This window comes from Podarcis pityusensis, assembly GCF_964106645.2.
Source record: "Podarcis pityusensis genome assembly, chromosome: 11".
In the NCBI taxonomy this organism is placed as follows: domain Eukaryota; kingdom Metazoa; phylum Chordata; class Lepidosauria; order Squamata; family Lacertidae; genus Podarcis; species Podarcis pityusensis.
Genome location: NC_138036.1, coordinates 35,815,806 through 35,831,341, shown reverse-complemented (window position 1 = coordinate 35,831,341; position 15,536 = coordinate 35,815,806). Strand labels below are relative to the sequence as shown.

Here is a 15,536-nt window from a genome sequence, read left to right as displayed (position 1 = left end):
GCTGTAGCATCTCAATCCCTGATCAGCAGCTTGCTTTTGCCAGAGGGCTGTCAGAAAAGGAAGAGAGACTGAAGTCCAAGCCTGAAGCTGCCAGATCCTGTTCATAATCACCATTTTGCTTTGGGGTTGACAATTGGAAGATCCCAAATTCTGCTGCCTGAGAGGTGTGAGGTTATCACTGTAGGCATGTTCTATGTGGTCAATTGCAAAGAACAAACCTAAGCACAGAGTTAAAGCAAAGGATTGTAGCCAACTAAGTTTTACTCAGAGTAGACCTATTCAGCTAAATGATCGTGACCAATTGACGTTAATTTTAGTGGGTCTACTCTAAATAAAACCAAAACCAAAGCATTCCAAAACCAAGGCGCGCTTTCCCACAGAAAGTAATGCAAAACGGATTAATCCGTTCCAGAATTTTAAAAACAACCCCTAAAACAGCAATTTAACATGAATTTCACTATCTAATGAGACTGTTGATCCATAAAATGAAAGCAATAATCAATGTACTGTACTATAAAATAAATAAGACAGTACTGTAGATGATAAAAAATATATATTTTTTCTTACCTGCACTGATGATAGTCATTGTTTGGATGGGTGATCAATTTCCGCAGTAACACAATCAATCAATCAGTAGCTGAACTGGGTTCCACACAGTCACAAAAACAAATTAACCAAAAAAGCAACAAAAACGCAAAATAAATAGGAAAAACAAAAGCGCCAAACTTAATCTGTTCCAGAAGTTCGTTTGACTTCTGAAATGTTCGAAAACCAAAGCGCAGCTTCTGATTGGTGCAGGCACCCTGGAAACAATAGCCGACAACCGCATCAGATGTTCAGCTTCCTAAAAACGTTTGGAAACTGGAACACTTACTTCCAGGTTTTTGGCGTTTGAAAACCAAGGTGTTTGAGTACCAAGGCGTTTGAGAACCAAGGTACCACTGTATAACATATGCACAGTTAAGAAGGCTACACGTGATTTGGGCCAAATAGTACCATTACTATTTCATTACTGACCTTCCTTTATATGTTTTGTGCAATAAGTTTAACAGGAAATAACATAAAAGTGATTAATGTTCTAAGCGAGCCTAATGAAAGTAAATATAAATCACATATGAAAGAAGGGCAAAGCGATCAGCAGCTATAGAGTAGCAGTGATTAAGAAGTCAGCATATGCCAACACTTACCACTTCATGATGTGTATAGAGCACACATAATTCCCATCCCAAGCCAAAAGTAAACATATGGCATCCGCATAACACCCATTAATTTTAATGTGGGTTACTCCCTTGCATCTTAATATTTAAGCACGAGCTGCTTGCTTTAAATTATGAATACTTTTAACTGGTTACTTGAATAGTTTTTTAAGTTAATATTTTATCAATGAGACTGTAATTGCATATTGACCTAGGTGGTGCCACGGAAAACATTTATTCCTGTTCTGAAAAAGATAAATTCAATCAGATTACTGCCCAGTTGCACTTGCAGGGGGACAAACATCCTGACATTGGAGAAGGAAAGAAGCATTTTAATATAATGCTATCCAGGAGCTGCTTCTTCCTCTCCTGTGCTCTAGTATGCAGAGATTAAATTTTGCAACCATGGTTTGTGACAAAACATATTTGCTATGTCATCTAAACACAGCAAAATATGGTTTGATCAAACCTCCACAGGTGTTTGATCGTGGTTTGTAATCTCAATTTGTCTGCAAACTATGGTTTGCTAGAAACGATGGCTTGAAACTTCTGATCTTTGCACTCATGAGGATGTTACAGAGTGGTCTGATTTCTCTGGAACTCTGTACATGCCCCAGAACTGTGTGTCCAATTGGCTTTGCAATGAGAATGCCTTTGTGGTAAATCAGGGAAACTCCATGTGTGCAACTGGTTTCCGCTTGTGACAGCCACAAGCAGCAGTTTGCGAATGCTCAATTGATGCTCCAAAACTCAGCACCAGGTGTAATCCAGCAACACGTATAATTCAACCACGGATCATACATTGAGAGTGAATCGAGGCAAACCACCAAGTGTATTATTATAATAATAAAATTTATATCCCACCTTTTCTCTCAAAGAAGCCCAAGGCAGCAAATACACTAACGATAAAACAAACACCTAAAAGCTATCCTGATACAGATGCATACAAGGAAAGATCTCTACTTAAAAGACTTCTTTGGGAGAGGAAGGTTTTCAGGAAGCACCAACAACAGCAGAGGCTTCTAATATTTAATGGAAGCTAATTCCAAAGGGTAGGTGCTACAATTGTTGTTGTCGTTTAGTCGTTTAGTCGTGTCCGACTCTTCGTGACCCCATGGACCAGAGCACGCCAGGCACTCCTGTCTTCCACTGCCTCCCACAGTTTGGTCAAACTCATGTTGGTAGCTTCGAGAACACTGTCCAACCATCTCGTCCTCTGTCGTCCCCTTCTCCTTGTGCTCTCCATCTTTCCCAACATCAGGGTCTTTTCCAGGGAGTCTTCTCTTCTCATGAGGTGGCCAAAGTATTGGAGCCTCAGCTTCACGATCTGTCCTTCCAGTGAGCACTCAGGGCTGATTTCCTTCAGAATGGATAGATTTGATCCTCTTGCAGTCCATGGGACTCTCAAGAGTCTCCTCCAGCACCATAATTCAAAAGCATCAATTCTTCAGCGATCAGCCTTCTTTATGGTCCAGCTCTCACTAGATGCTACAATACTAAAGGTCTAATCCAACATTCTGTTAGTTAGACTTTGCATTGGGCACCTCACTGGAGACTGCAGTGAATAAGAACGGAAGAACTTACGGTGCCTGCGGGAAGTCAGCAACCAGGATTCAAGTACAAAACCTCCTGAGGTTTCCAGCAGCTGGTATTTATAAGCACTCCAGCTGTGGAGGCTGAGAATAGCAATCACAGATAGTGGCCATTGATAGCCTTCTCCTTCATGAAACTGTCCAATTGTTTTTAAAGCCTTGCTATGCAATTTACATCCAGAGATATATCCTACTGGTTCTCTTCAGTCCACCATTAGGACATGTTGAATTTCCCAGCTTTCAAATTCCAAAAATGAGGGGTGCTAAAATTGAGAATTCAATTTATATTTTGTTTAATTTCAATTAAACAAAATTCAATTTATATTTTGTTTAAATTAATATAATTTAGTTTCACTTGGTAAACAACTATGTAAAAATATTGACCTTTTTATATATTTTTGTGGAATTTCCAATAATGTTAAACTTTTCTTATTCATTGTTGTGTGTGAAAAATGTATGTCAAATTGCATTAAAATAATTAAAAATAACCACCAAGTGCTAGGGGTTATATTATATATGCCTGAGTATAAATGATGTCATATCTGACATCATTTCAGATGATGCTCTCAGAAAACTTCTTTGGTTTTCTGAGAGGAGTTTATGGGCTTTTTAATCAAACCAAGCTAAATGTTGTCTGATCACAAAAATAATAGTATATTTTTAAGAGCCCTCACTGAAGAAATTTGCAAAAACGAAGTTTCACCTGTAAAATAGCACACCCTATTCCTTATGGATATCAGTCGGATGAAAGCCTGACTAACCATACTAAAGGCTGCAATCCTACACAGTCCTGGCTTATTGAAAGGTGGCATGAATTATAGTCATGACTAACTTGCACTGAGTTCAATGGTACTAAAGCATAACTTACTTCCTTTGGATATGAGTCTTTTTTGACACTATTCCCAGCTGCTGGTTACAGTGCCTATTAATTCTCTGAGCATCATATTTGGGAAAATAATAAAGTTGAACCACTGCTGTAGAAAATAAATGGTACATTCTTTTTATGGGAAAAAGGATGTGGGATATGATTTCTGACATTAAAAATGTTCTCTGGTTATGCTTCATGACCCCTTTCTGCCTCCTATGTTACATTTAAGAGGGTGTAGAACTGCAAAGGAGATGGAAGTACAGGAAAAAACTATTCCAAACTGTACTGATTAAAATAAATTTACTCATAAAAAAAGACAGAAGTGTAAATTGCAGTATCCCAGAGCAGCAGTAACTTATACACAAAGAAGTTATTTTTGAGTTTAGTAGAGGAAATAATCTACTATCAACAAGGGGTAATTGCCTGACTGAACTTGTCTTTACATCTCACATAAACTGTCACCTTGAGTAGGAAAGAGAAATATACCACATATCAATTCTGGAAAGATTTTTGAGACGTCCCTTCAAGTTTAAAGGCTGCTCTCCCCACCCCCACCCTTTGTCAGCCACCTGAAAGAAAGAACATTTACACAGAACATATCTAATCTCTGTTCTTTTCTTATCTCTGAATGGTATCCCAGCACACCACAAAATTCATAAACCAGGCAGCTGAGGGCAATATGAGAAAGGATCCATTTTAGATTGGAACAGCAATTCCAATCTGAGATTTACCTGTGGCAGTCGCAGGTGATACAGGTTAGCTATAAAACTCTTTGGATATAATTTAAGGAATTATTTGAGTCAAGGAGTCTAAGGGACTTTAGTCTTTTTTTCTGATTTGTGAGTAGATGCAGTAGAGCTGAGAAGAGGGGAAAACACAATTTTGTAATGTATTGACTCATATTTTAAATCAATCATCTATACCAACTTTCACCAACCTGATGCCCTCCAGGTGGTTTAGACTACAGTTCACATTCATCCCCGCCAACATGACTATGCTGACTCAGGATGATGGGAGTCATAGTCCAAAACATCTGGCGGGCACTAGGTTGATGAAGGCGTGCTCTTCCTATTCTAAGGTTTTTCTCCCTCTCTTCTCTTCTTGTCTACAACTCTGAGATTTGCTGAGCCAGCAGTCACCCAGTACTGCCCAGTGCAGAAAGCACCTGAGAGCTGTTGTGGATGGCATGGTAGGGAGGCAGCACTTACCTGACCTCCCAAAAGCTCAGTCACTGTTTCTTGCTGGAGGGAGAGCGATGGTCAGCGAGGTGCAAACACACTGGCAGCAGTGCTGAATTGGCTCCACAGGTGCTGAATTCACCACTGTCTCATCTTTAATAATAATAATAATAATAATTTATTATTTGTACCCTGCCCATCTGGCTGGGTTTCCCCAGCCACTCTGGGCGGCTTCTACAGAGACCAAAAATACACTAAAATGTCACACATTAAAAACTTCCCTGAACAGGGCTGCCTTTCCCTCTCTCCCTCCCAGTAAGCAGCAACGACTCAGTTTTGGGAGGTTGGGTAAGTGCCACTGCCCCAACACATCATGGTCCTCTAGATGTTCTCAGATTCATTCATACATTTGCATTGTCACATTTAGCTTGACCCTCACTTTCTATTTTAAACGTTTTAGTGTTGGGCACAAGTGCACCAACTTTCCTTCCATCCCCCTCTCTCATAGCTACTTTGCAGAAAGTAAATATTGCTGAAAATATTGCTTAGATTGTAATGATTCTATAAATAAATGCAATCAAATCTTGGATGTGAAATCAAACATTCTTTCAGACTTGCACAAACTTTACACCACTTGATGTTTGAAAAGTGAGGCATATACAGTATCTATTTTTCTTTTAGGTCAAAAAGGGAAACTGTTACAGTTTATGGACACAGCTGATACAGAGGCTAGCTCAAGGCAGTCTATTGCCGTGTAAACAAATCTCAGGTGAACAGCCTTTAGCAATGTATAACAGCGTCTGTGTGCATGTACACAAACAGGCTCTGATCCTTGGTATAGGAATAGGAGTGTTACAAGTACTTATCGTATTTATCTGTGACATATTGGAGTGTATGTGTATGAGCTGAGATCACAGCCGAGGGAGGGTATAAGGCTACCTGCTGTTTTTGCTTTACCTGGTTAAAGGCAGAGGAAGCTTTTGTAGTGATGGCCGCAGCACAGTGGAAAACCTTATTTCCTCCTCTGCACCTGCAGCCAGTCACTATGTGATTGGAATCAATGATGGCACCTAGGTTTTTGCACCACTGCCAACAGTTCAAAAGTCAACAAAGACACAAAGCATGTCAGTTTCAGTCTTATTTTGATGATCAGGACTTTACGAGTCACCTATTTTTGGAAGCATAAGAGAATATATCTGAAAGTCAAGGACAATTCCTCTTACAGAAAGAAACACTATGAATGGAATTCATCAGGGAAGCTGGTTTTCTTTATCAGCATTTTATGTCAGTCACATCAAATTTGGTCTAGGAAATAGAACCATTCTTATTCCCCAAGTTTGATCTGTATGGTGTTTGAAACTCAGTTCAGGCTTGTCATTTCTCTGTGGGAACAATAGTTCATTTTCCTGCCATCATGATTCTTGTAGTACAGATAATAGTAGCTGTGGCAGTATTATTTCGACATTGTTACACAGTAATAACAAAGGACACTAAGGAATTCTAACAACATTTCATAATAATAATAATAATAATAATAATGATAATAATAATAGTTTTTGGAGGTGGGAATAATTTTTGATATGTAGCATCATTATTAAAGATGTTGGTCCCAAACCAATGCACATTTATATATTTTCAATTTTTATAGCCTGCTTTTCACCACAGCTGGTCACAAACTGATTTACAAAAAAATCAATAGAATAATTCATCCATCAACTAACATGGTGTTTAAAACAGACAAAAACCACAGGTAAAGAAACATAAACACCATAAATAGGCATAATGTAACTTACTTTAAATGCCTACTGGAACAGAAAGGTCTTCATCATTTAATTTATATGCTGCTTAGTGTCAAGAGAGGCTTCTAAGCTGTTTACAAAGTGAAAACCAGTTAAAATATAAACATTCATATATTCTTTGCACGAGAAAACAATCCCATTAAGACAGCAGAACAATTAAAGCAGTTAAACAATTAAATCTGTTATGCACAGTCAACATTCCGCTGATTAGTGTGACTTAAGAAACACCTAATTTCTTGCTGGATTGTGGTCACTCTTTGATGTTATTATTCCTACAGTGACATTAAAACCATATTTAAACCTGGTGTAGAAATTAAAAACCTGTACACATATTGGAAGTGGCAAGAAATAGGCCACAGCTAATATATTTCTACATTAAATTAAGAATGGTACACTTAAAAAAGCAGGTCCAATAATTATCAAGGAATTGCTGCCTGTTATAAAGCTGTTGATCTATTGTGCTCAGAACAGAAATCTACAGCCTCCATGCTGTTTGTGAGGATTTTTGGGGGCGGAGGGAAAAGCCTGCCAAATCCATACCCAAAGCCAGAGTATATAAACAGTTCACTGACAACCTTCTCCCCAAGAACGAGCAAATGATATAGATTTCAGAGATAAAAACATCTGAATAAAATATACCTCGTATGCAAATGACAAGAACACATTTGGAATCAGATGGAAGATTGAAAGTTTTTTTCCCAGAGTGAACAACTGTAAGATTAAATATGAATCACTCTTTCTATCTCACAAAACCTGCAAATATTGTTCAGCTTTTATTAGTGTGCGGCAATAACAGGGGAACAGGACAATTCATGCTGGGAGCTACACTGGTGATAATTCTTAGAACTGCACAGTATCTCTCTGTTCTCTACAATGTCAAGGCTGAAAACCACAGTAAGGAATGAAAAGAACACTGTTTCCACATAGCAGAAAGAAGAAAAGAAGAGACTCAGAAGGTGGGCAGGCTTGGGTGGTAAGGATTAACTATCTGTTTTAGTATAGCCTTTTTTTCCTTTTCTTTTTTTTTAAAAAAGAAATTTATATTCAAAGTAAACACTCCAGTTCAGCTAAAGTTAGTTGTGACATGCAGCACAATTTTACTGAGGAGTAAGTTCCATTTACTTCATTAGAATTTACTCCCAAGTAAGTGTGCATAGAAATGCAGGCTAACTTCGACTGGCAACAATGGTATTAAATTTAGTCACAAATTATTGGTCTCACTTGCTTCAATGGGGCTAATTTTAGTTGGCTTGGGACAAAGCAAATATTCACTTTGCATGTTGAAACTGCCAGATTGCCATATTTTGAGAATGTTGGTGAATATCTTTATATCCACTAATACTCTCTCTCTCTCTCTCTCTCTCTCTCTCTCTCTCTCTCTCTCTGTGTGTGTGTGCATGTATGTAATCCAAGAGCAACTCCTCCAATACCAGCTAACTCATTCCCTAAGATTTGGTGGGTATGGGGTTTTGTTCATGGCCGCTACTAGGTTACATGAATCAGGGATATATGGCACAGACTTCTCTGTGGTGGCCCCCTCACTTTGGAACACCCACCCACCCACCTGGAGCTGGGATTGTTATCCCTTTTTTGCGTTTAGTTGATAGAGATTCTGTTATTTTAATGCCAAACAGCTGCAAATGATTCCTGTGTTTGAATGGTTTTGTTATTTTATAGATAGTAATGGTTATTTGTGTGTGTTTTATTTATTTTTTATACATGGTTGTTTTATCTTTTATTGTATATCATATCTGTGCTCCTTCTGAAGGAAGTGTGATTCTTAAACTTAATAAATAAATAAATAAATAACAAGAAGAAGAAGTGTTTTTTGCTTATTTTTTTGGGTGGCCTGCTATTTCTGACAGAGAATGGGGAGATTCACATTTAAATATAAATTGAATAATGCTTCTCTCCCATCCCTACTGACACTAAATTATAATAGTTGCTGTTATTATTATTATTTTGTGTTTATGTACCTCCTTTCCTCCTTTAGTTAACAGATTTCTAAACTACCTTTCAGGATAAATTAACCTCCCAAGTTGGTTTATAAATTCATTCCCCGCATCATTTGCTATCTTCTATAAATGAGTTACAGTTTGAAATTTAATTTGTAAAATTAATGTAGGATATTAATAACAAAAACTTGTGATTGAGCCAATCAGCTTTCTTTGGATCAACCAACTGAGCTGTTGACTGATGTCACAGCTAAATCTGAATCTAATTTATTTTTATTTCTTTAAGAACAGATTTCATTGAAACAGCAGTCTACTCATTTCATTTTTGTAGAGAAAGTCCAATTGATATAATGAGAAATGTTAGGCTCACATCTACTAAAATGTTACTATGCTGCACATAAAATTTCTAGAGAATATGAGCTGGAGCACAATGCCCTATCTTTGTATCTATTTTAAGTTACAGCAGCTACATAATTCTTTTAAATGCTCCTACAATATTTTTGTGATTTCTCATATAGGTTCTAATGCACCTGAATTGATTTTCTCCTTTGGCTTGCTTCAGGCCAAAACAATGTGAACTGAGCTAAAGATGACCACAACCCCAACTTTCTATGGTAAGTATATCTCTATTTATAAAGCATACATCATAAACATATACTGCAAGTCTTTCCAGAGGGGAAAAAAGTCCATAAAATAAAATCTGCAAAATAAAACGACATTTTAAAAAAGAGATTGCGGCAATATGAGTTGAAACACCTCCAGTTAAATGAATACATAATATATATTACATATAAAACCTATTAATCCAATTTAACAACATTCAATGCATTTATGCTAAGAAACAGCTAAAAAGCACTAAATGGAATTTACAGAGATGAATAAAAAGCACAATTACCAACTAGACTTGGGAGATTCCAGTTGGTAAATGAGTCTGTGAAATTGCCTTCTGTTAAAAAAGAGTATTAATGGCTATGTTAGCACTTGACTAATATTTTATGGTGCAGACTGTTGCTAAATTAAACCCTTTGTGTGTCTTCCTACAGAGACACTTAGTTATAGTTAGAACGGTTGTTTCCTGTTAAATACCTTTAAGAGTTTGCTGTGGGCTGAAATCCTTGCCTCAGCTTTTCTGTATGTTGTAACTGTGTACATGTTACCTTTCCTACCTGCTGAGAAGATTCAGGTGGTAAAATGTCACACAACCTTAGTATTATTGGGGTGAACCAAGCATCCAGGCCCTGCTTGCTGTGAAGAACCCTGACACACATGCAACGCTCCACATACACATCACTGCAGTGTCTGTATAACAGGATGGGAACCTGTTGCCCTCTAGACATTCTTGGACTCCAGCTCCAGCCAGTGTTCAGAGATAATGGGGGTTATAGTTCAACAGAATCTGAAAGGCTGTATGTTCTCCATCTCTGATGTATAGAGAGATGTATTACTTTGTCCATCTTCCAGTGTGGATGTGAATAGACACCAGCATCCATCCTTGAAGGCCACATGCCATGTATGGTTAGTGGTTTATCTGAAGTGAGACAAACCATGAGCCTGTATTTGAACAAACCTCTAAACAAAACTAGGTATTAGTGCAGCAGGACCAGGAGAGAAGTGAAACGGCCAAGATCTTTGCTATGAATAGCTGTACAATTGCACATTCATGCTTAGCCATGGTTTGGCTTAGCGTTGCAAGTGAATCAGGTCAAACTCCTCAAACCATAGCAGTATCATATTCTGACATTTTCTCAGTATGTAGGAAAAAAGCCTCTTGTCATAAATCACAAGAGATACGTACCATAAAAGTTTGTCTTGCAATTAGCACACCTTTATTCTAGTACAATGCAAGTCTGCGTGGAGCACTTTGTCTCAATCAAAATGACAGCATATAAAGATGTTGGGTGAACACTGCGTGATTGATTATTAAACAAGCATAGTGTAACATGTGTAAGCTTTCATAAATGCTTGTTCGCTAGCATGCATTTATGCCTATCAGCAATAGCTCAAGTCAGGTAGTAGGATAAAGCTTTCAAGAAGAAGGAAAAGTTGCTATTGTGGTGGAAGAAGACTTGAAGCACCATATGAAAATGGTTATAGAAGGAAAGCAGCTTTGTAGATATTCATTGATATAATCCACATCAACCATTGATATAAATAGAATGTGCAGTATGTATATGATTGGAGTTTTTTTGTACTTCAACAACTCTATTCTGATTTGTAGACAGACAAATGGACAGTGAACCCTTTGGAGGACTTGGCTTCTGTTGCTGTCTGGATAAATAAATGATTCCTCCACTGAAATGATCTGGGAAGCCTGCATGTGTCAGATATCCATGTGCATCTGGATCTTTTGGATTGGTCCATTTATCTTCTACAAGACATTCTGCCTGCAGTAATGCAGTACAAAGAGAACACATTATATTTTCTGTGTGTTTTGACCAGGCTCACAAGAAGCATTTCCTCTTGGATCGCTTCAGTGGTTATTTAATAAAGCTACCCCACCCCAGGAATTGGCTTGACGGACGCTTAATTCGATATAATTTTCATATATATATATATAGTTAAAGTTAATGGTTTGCTACAGGAAGATGAACAACAAACAGAAAATTCCACTGGCTGTTGTATCTGATACCTGACTCACAGAAGGAGGAAAATCCACAGTAATGTACTGAGTCATCATTGCTAACAGAAGCATAGCTCTTTTACAGCAGCAGTGAGATTGGTTTCAACTGGAGAAACGCAGCGGGCGGTTCGCAGAGTGATCCTCGAGCATGCTGGGGAAATGATCCCTGGTGTACGGCCAACTGCAGTTTGTAACATCAGAAGTACTGCCTCTTAGAGCATCTGCAGCACAAGTTACAAACAGATTACAAGAAGTGTGTACGCTCCAAGCTGCTGTTACATGAACCATATCTTCTGTATAGCCCAGAGCAGAAGAATTAAATTGTGCAATTCTAATTAGAAACAGAATTAATGCTGTCTACTGAGGATGGAAGGAAGTGAAATAAGCTAGTTAACGACAAGCAGGCTCTTTGGGATTTTATAGGCTTTACCTACACACAGGAGTTGCACCGATCCGAGGGTGCTTCGTTGGGGTAACCCCTGAGATATTTCGAGTCGAGTCATGACATGAACACTATCGACTGGGTTTGTTAGGAGTGACATGGTCAAATAATACTGTTGCATAACATTCTTTGTAGTCTGCACTGTGTGTTTGCAATGTATCCTGGTCACAAAATGATGACTGGTATGATTAAGAGGTGGCCCTACTGATTGTTTATCTCATTAGGATGATTTATATAGTATTTTTATATACATTCATAACAATGACATAATGTCATGAAGGCATGAATATGCAATGACAACGAGATGCAAGTAAAATAATGGATCCATAAAAATAACATTTTATTGTGGAAGAGGATGTGGACCCCTCTCTCTCTAAGGAAGGGGAAAGGGGAAAGGATTTCTGCAGGGAAGCCAAACTCTCCATTTCTTAACCTTATCAGGAGGAGCTGAATGAGTTATTTGTCATTGTGAAAGATTCTTAATGCCTCCTTTATCTGCATATGAATATTCCCTATATATTATTAGGCTCACAAAGGCTCCTACTAAATTATTGAGTAAAATACAATATATATAAAACAATGACCCTTTTTAGGAGTACAGACTTTAAACATGTATATGCATCTGTGCAAATAACTTTCTATTTATTCAGTGATCTTAAATGAGTTTTTGCAGCAAACATGCAGACTTTTAAAAATATTTATTGCATCATGGGTGTGTGTGTGATAATAATGGGATCAGAACAGACATGGAGGGGAAATTTAACCCTTTCTTCCTTTGCTGCTGTGTGAAGAAAAGCTTTCCTCTTGGAGCTAAATTTAGCTTGGGGCAGGGGGCGGAATTGCCTATTGGCACCAAAAGATATTTCCCTTGGGCTGCAAATTGCAGCTTCAGAGAGAGGCATCTTTTGTCCAAACTTTAGCATGGAGAGATGGAATTAAACTTTCCCTCTCTAACCGAATAGTCCTGAGGCTGTTTGGGCTTCCCCACACCTGCTTCTTGCATAACCAAAGAACTGCATGCTATTTGTATTTAGGCAATTCTCATCAAGCCTAGGTTGACCTTTAGTTATTTGAAGGATGGCTGTGTACTGAGGAAAATGTATCATTTTCATGCTCAGAATTTTACTTTTCTTTTCTGTTGGAATGCTAGGGTGTCCGGTCTATGTTTTATATTTCACCAGGGTCTGGAATAATTTCAGGCCAGGCCTTCCACAAAGCTCTCGAGACCAGGCCCTGAGGCAGCGGAAGACCATTTTCTGGTGGGCTTTAGTCATGCCTGGTGTTTATTTAAGTTTGTTCTAAAGTCACCATACTTTGTGCACAGAGTACATCTTATAACTATTACTTCACATTCCCTGGAGCAAGAGCTTGCTGAAGACATTTTCCAGCCTGAGGAGGATTAACAAATGGTGCCCTCCTCACAAAGTTAAGATGCACAGTACCAGAGGCCAGACAAGTTATTTCAACACCTGAGGCAGTAGATCCCACAAGTACCCCTCTCCCGTCATGACAGTAAAATACAATACAGTGGTACCTCGGGTTACAGACGCTTCAGGTTACAGACGCTTCAGGTTATAGACTCCGCTAAGCCAGAAATAGTACCTCGGGTTAAGAACTTTGCTTCAGGATGAGAACAGAAATTGCACGGTGGTGGTGTGGCAGCAGTGGGAGGCCCCATTAGCTAAAGTGGTGTCTCAGGTTAAGAACAGTTTCAGGTTAAGAACGGACCTCTGGAACGAATTAAGTTATTAACCTGAGGTACCACTGTCATACATTAAATACTTGACAATTTGCTGGCCTTTCATGACCCCCCAAATCAGCTGCCTGAGACCTAATAATGGCCTAAGAACATAAGAATAACTCTGCTGGATCATTCCATCATGCTGCTTTCACAGTGGCCAGGCCCAAACAGTGGCAAGCAGGGCCTGAGCACTCTCCCTGTGTAATGGGAGGGCCGGCTCTGTCAGAAATGCAGCCTTGACCCTGGAAGTACGGTACATTAGGTTGCTAAATGCAGATTAAATCCTATCTGAACAAACCCAGAAGAAGTCCAACCTTCTGATGACTACCAGGAGTTTTGAAGTTAAGATGAAAATGGCTGTAAGCATTTGTTCTTGCCTAAAGGCAGCCCAATTGATCTCAAGGCAGGGCGAGACCGCCTACTCCATGTAGCAAAGTAAATTCATTGGTAGCTACATTTGTTGCTTCCTCATTGCTCCTCTTCTGTCAGCCAAGGAATGACTCCAAGATGGTGCCACTTCAAAGAGAAGCATCAGCTGTGTTTCTCCAAGATGGCACCACCTTTGAGAAAATGGCCACCCTAAGAAGTCAATACTATTTTAGAAGCTCCCCACACACAGTTCTTCACAAGTTGTTTTTGTGTGTGTGTAATGCTCCTTGCCCATAAGACTGTGAGATGCCCAAGAGTTGTATACCCATTTGAACATCAACCTGCCCATTTGAATGTACTGTTTGTCACTGCTGACATGGCTCCCTCCATATGTAAGTCCTGGGACAATTTCACCTAAAAGAATCCCTGAAAAAGGACTCAACAGAAAAGGCTTTTGGTTGACTTTGTTCTGGACCAGCAAGGCACTTGTGACCCACAAAGTGATGCTAATCTTCAGTTTGGGAAGTAATGCAAAAAATAACAAGGAAGTGTGTGGCAAGTCACCCAATGACTGAGTCACATTTTCAGTTTGGGTGATCTGATCCACAACATTAAAATATAATTTTCAATAATAAAGATCCTTTGAGCAATAAAATGATAAAAAAACCTTATATGGCCATTAGCTGCTAATGGAACAAGTTGAATGGGGACAGTAACTCCATAGTACGTATCCAACATTTGTAGTATAGTATATTGATAATGAATCCTAGAATACACATTTGAACCATCAGTATTCTTCTGTTTGCCCTGTGGGAAATTAGAATCCATATCATATGCATTATTTGTACATTTCTATACCCATATGTGCATATGTATATTTAAGTTACAAACTAAATAATGGGCTTTACTCTGATTTCAGATTTTTAACACACTGATGCACTTCTTCATTCTTCCCATCAATTTAGTCTTGGTGTTTTTCTACATCCCTGAATTAAGTCAATAATGTCAATTACTTACCATAAGCATAGTAAATACCATTCTGATACAAGTTATTTGCAATGTGACTTCCTCATCTGTATGCATTATTGTGCTAGGAAAATGAAATGAAACCCTTGATTTGGAATCTGAAACAGAAGTAATGATCCTGTTTACTGATTGACTGAAGTTGGGTTTTTTAGTTCCCGTTTAATAGCAGAAACAGAATGAAACATTCAAATAAAACAGTGTGTGTTTAACTTATTTAAGGAAGCATTCATTTATATACCCAAGTCATGCCATAAACGCTGTCCCTTTTCATGGTGGTGATAATTCTACATATTTAATAATATAACAAACTCACTTTAACAGAAAAGTGTCCATTTTATTTTATTTCCGAAATGAAGTTCATTTTCAAATACTGTTTTGGCTCTTGTTTAGGAGTAGATGTACAATTGAGAATGCATGGCTATAAATGAGAGTTGTTTTAAAACAGGAGATGGCATATGTTGAAAATGGGCTAGAGGTAATGTCTTGGTGATTAGGCCATATATGTGTCATAAAGTCAGAGAAGCATAAGAGGTCCCTTTTAATTCTGTAGTGCTTATAAGAACCACTTTACATTTCAGCACCTTGTAGCAAACCATATACTAAGCTATTTATTTTTCACCCTACTGATTACTCCATAGCTGTGGTCAATTAAACCATACAGTGGTGCCTCACAAGACGAAATTAATTCGTTCCGTGAGTTTTTTCGTCAAGCGAATTTTTCGTCTTGCGAAGCACGAAATCCCATAGGAA

General features: G+C 38.4%; 1 long non-coding RNA gene across 2 annotated transcripts; it reads left to right on the top strand.

Moving 5' to 3' along the window:
* The first annotated feature begins 7,563 nt into the window (after positions 1-7,563).
* On the top strand, positions 7,564-15,036 carry LOC308458419. Of its 2 annotated transcripts, XR_013977385.1 has the most exons (4): positions 7,564-7,606; positions 8,047-8,088; positions 9,107-9,202; positions 10,807-15,036. It is a non-coding gene; the product is annotated as an uncharacterized lncRNA (long non-coding RNA). The 2 variants fall into 2 exon arrangements; XR_013977386.1 differs by lacking the exon at positions 8,047-8,088 and having other exon boundaries at positions 7,567-7,606.
* The last annotated feature ends 500 nt before the right edge of the window (positions 15,037-15,536 follow it).